This window comes from Orycteropus afer, unplaced genomic scaffold (genome assembly GCF_000298275.1).
Source record: "Orycteropus afer afer isolate SDZICR_OR568_19922 unplaced genomic scaffold, OryAfe1.0 scaffold00001, whole genome shotgun sequence".
NCBI lineage: Eukaryota > Metazoa > Chordata > Mammalia > Tubulidentata > Orycteropodidae > Orycteropus > Orycteropus afer.
The window spans coordinates 39351385-39355455 of record NW_006921588.1 but is presented as its reverse complement, the minus strand read 5'-3'; the positions used below and the strand labels follow the sequence as shown (position 1 = coordinate 39355455).

Sequence of the window (4071 nt, the reverse complement as noted above, 5' to 3'; positions counted from 1 at the left end):
ATTTGAACATTCTGAAAATGAGGAAGACATCAGGTCTAGCCTTAAGTATGAGTAATAGTTTTCTATTTCCTTACACTCTTCACCCTAACTGAACATTTAAAGTTCAGGTATCTTGGGTGTCTCTGTGTAGCTTAATATTTCAATCTATGGAAATGTTTCCATATTATATTGGAAAATATATTTCATAAAATATACATGTACAGATTTTCTTTCTTACATAAAACAATATACAAGCACCTGTGTGTATCTATAGAGATGTTCAATGTACTAGATGAGTACATTCACAAATGATTTAAGTTGAGCTTTTCAAGTGATGTGAGCCACTGATACAAACTTGCTAATGATAATTATAGAACCAATGCTGATTTAGTCATTTCAAAAAAGCCACGGAGGCATAATTAGTGTCTGAATGGCCTCAATATTGCATTATTAGGAGACTAGGGTAAAACTTGAAATGAGAACATCAAGGCTGATAACAGAAAAGAAAACACGAAATACATACATAATTCATTCAGAGATATTATAAAGGTTTATAACTAGAAACAACAATTTGCAGAAAGCATCTCATGTACTGGAGCCAACTGCAATCATTTGGTCAACCTGTTAAAGATCAAATAGTATATTCTTAGCTATTCTCAGTGGTGTCTTTGTAATAAAGTAGCAGCAAACAGACACTGTTTGCTTCTGGTCACTTTTAAAGAATGTTCAGTTTATCAGTAGGGACTTTAATCTCAACCTTAATAGAGTACGAAAGCAGCCTTGTTCCTGTGCTTTCTCCTTAAGGCCACAAGGTGTATTTTTTTTAATTTAAAAGAAGAAAAATGAAATTAAAGGATGATCATGAGCATCATTAAGACAAAGGAAGACACAGAGAGGTGCTCAACAACATCAAAGGGAAATGCTACTACATACACAATCGTGTAATATCAGTAATAACAAACAATAATCTACAAGTGAACACATAGACAGGAACAGGTATGGGTAGGTGAAAGGGACTATACACATGACCATATATAAATTTGTCAGAGGCTATTTCCAAATATATATTTGCACATGCGATAAATATATCCATGTATATTGTAGAGCAACAGGGGCAAAGTTATAAAAACTTCTAAGCCATAACCAAACACCTTGATATGATAAATCACTGGGCTTGTGGGCTTAGGACCCCAAGCCTCAGGGGAGAGTTAAATCTATTGGTCTAACATAGTTTATAAAGATAATTTTCTAAATCCTACTGTGAGTAGTGAGTGGGATCTTAAAAGCTAGCAAGTGGTCATCTAAGGGACAACAATTGGTCTTTCTCTGTCCAAAGTAAAGAAGAGTGAAGAAAATCAAAGATACATGGAAACAAATATTCCAAAGGACTAATGGAGCACGCAAAACTCAGCCTTTTTGACTCTGAGACCAGAACTGGATGGTTCCTAGCTACCACTACTGATTACCCTGAAAGCTATCACAATTGTAAGTTCAGGATAGAATAGGAGAAAAATGTGCAATAAAACTCAAACTCATAAAAAAACAAAAAAAAAAAAAGCTAGGCTTACTGGTCTGATAGAGACTAGTATAACCCCAGAGACGGTCACCCTTAGTCACCCTTCAAGCTTAGAACTTAACCCACCCCAGTGGCCCAACTTTCAGCCAACCAATGTTGTTGTTAGGTGCAGTCCAGTTGACTTCAACTCATAGAGACCCTATGTACAACACAATGAAACACAGTCAGTCCTGTGCCATTCTCACAGTATTGCCTTTGCTTGAGCCCATCATCACAGTCTCTGTGTCGATCTATCTCACTGACAGTCTTCCTTTTGTTTGCTGACCTTCTACTTTACCAAACATGATATGCTTCTCCAGGGACTGGCCACTTCTGACAACATGGGCCAAAGTATGTGAGATTAAGTCTGGACATCCTCACTTCTAAGGGGCATTCCAGCTACAGTTCTTTCAAGACCAATTTGTTTGTTCTTCTCACAGTCCATGATATTTTCAGTATTCTTCACCAATAGCAGAGTTCAAGTGCATCAATTCTTCAGTCTTCCTTATTCATTGCTTATCCAAACAATAGATACATCTCTAAGGTGAACAGTAACACTAGACGGATACTATTCTTGAGAACAACAATTGGCCGTATGAAATTAAAAAAAAAAAAGAAAGAAAAAGCAGGTTTTGCGGAGGGATGAAGGTCAGAAGGCAGGAAGGGATAGGGAAGAAGGATGAATGGAGATGGGAAACACAGGGAGGAAGTGAGAAGACTGGGGTTCCATTGTGGGGATTACAATCAATATTACAAAACAAAATGTGCATGTATTGTTGAATGGAAAACCGGTTTGCTCTGTAACTTTCATTCAAATTGCAATAAAATATTAAAAAGAAAAGAAAAAGTTCTCTGCTCCTCCCCATTTGACAGACAGTCGCACCCTCTTGTGCAGTCCCAGCCACTTCGGTGAGACAAGATGGTGAAGGTCGGAGTAAATGGATTTGGCCGTATTGGGCGCCTGGTCACCAGGGCTGCTTTTAACTCTGGCAAAGTAGATGTTGTTGCCATCAATGACCCCTTCATTGACCTCAACTACATGGTCTACATTACATGTTCCAGTATGATTCTACCCATGGAAAGTTCCATGGTACCGTCAAGGCTGAGAATGGGAAGCTTGTCATCAATGGGAAGCACATCACCATCTTCCAGGAGCAAGATCCCACCAACATCAAGTGGGGTGATGCTGGTGCTGAATATGTTGTAGAATCTACTGGAGTTTTCACAACCATGGAGAAGGCTGGGGCTCACTTGAAGGGTGGTGCCAAAAGGGTAATCATCTCTGCCCCTTCTGCCAATGCCCCCATGTTTGTGATGGGTGTGAACCACGAGAAGTATGACAACTCCCTCAAGATTGTCAGCAATGCCTCCTGCACCACCAACTGCTTGGCCCCCCGGCCAAGGTCATCCATGACAACTTTGGCATTGTGGAAGGACTCATGACCACAGTCCATGCCATCACTGCCACCCAGAAGACTGGATGGCCCCTCTGGAAAACTGTGGTGTGATGGCTGTGGGACTGCCCAGAACATCATCCCTACATCTAGTGGCGCTGCCAAGGCTGTGGGCAAGGTCATCCCTGAGCTGAATGGGAAGCTCACTGGCATGGCCTGCCATGTCCCCATCCCCAATGTGTCCGTCGTGGACCTCACCTGCCGTTTGGAGAAAGCCGCCAAATATGATGACATCAAGAAGGTGGTGAAACAGGCATCGAAGGGTCCCCTAAAGGACATCCTGGGCTACACTGAAGACCAGGTTGTCTCCTGTGACTTTAACAGTGACACCCACTCTTCCACCTTTGATGTTGGGGCTGGCATTGCCTTGAACGACCACTTTGTTAAACTCATTTCCTGGTATGATAATGAATTTGGCTACAGCAACAGGGTGATGGACCTTATGGCCCACATGGCCTCCAAGGAATAAGAGCCTCCTGGACCACCAGTCCCAGCACTAGCACTAGAGGAAGAGAGAAACCGTTGGTTGCTGGGGATCCTTGCCCCAACTCCATCCCCAACACACTGAGAATCTCCCATCCTCTATAGTTTCCATCCAGATCCCCTAAAGAAGGGGAGGGGCTTAGAGAGCCCAACCTTGTCATGTACCATCAATAAAGAACACTGTACCTTAAAAAAAAAAAAAGAAAGAAAATAATTCTCTTTCTGAGAACACTAAATAGTGTTTTTCTTTTCCTAAAGTGTAATTTTTATTCATCTTTTAAATTTTGATACTTTTCTTCTCATTCTCTTTCTTGCTTATACACAGATGCTCCACCATACTTCATAATCATCACCAGGAGTAAAGATATTCAAGATATCTATGAAGTACTCCCTGCCTTGGACTCCTGACAGGTTAACCATTATCAAGTGACCTGGTTGAGGGTTGACTCCAGGATTGTTGTTGTTATTGTTATGTGCCGTCGAGTCAGCCCCTACTCATAGCAACCCCTCCTTGGGTTTCCAAGGCAGTATCACTATGGAAGTAGGATTGCCCAACCTTCCTTCTGAGGACTCTAGGATTATAACTCAAAAATCCCCCTT

The 4071-nt window shown here is 41.4% G+C and overlaps 1 pseudogene; it reads left to right on the top strand.

The window, feature by feature from the left end:
* Window positions 1-2453: 2453 nt before the first annotated feature.
* On the top strand, window positions 2454-3457 carry LOC103203657 (annotated as a pseudogene).
* The last annotated feature ends 614 nt before the right edge of the window (window positions 3458-4071 follow it).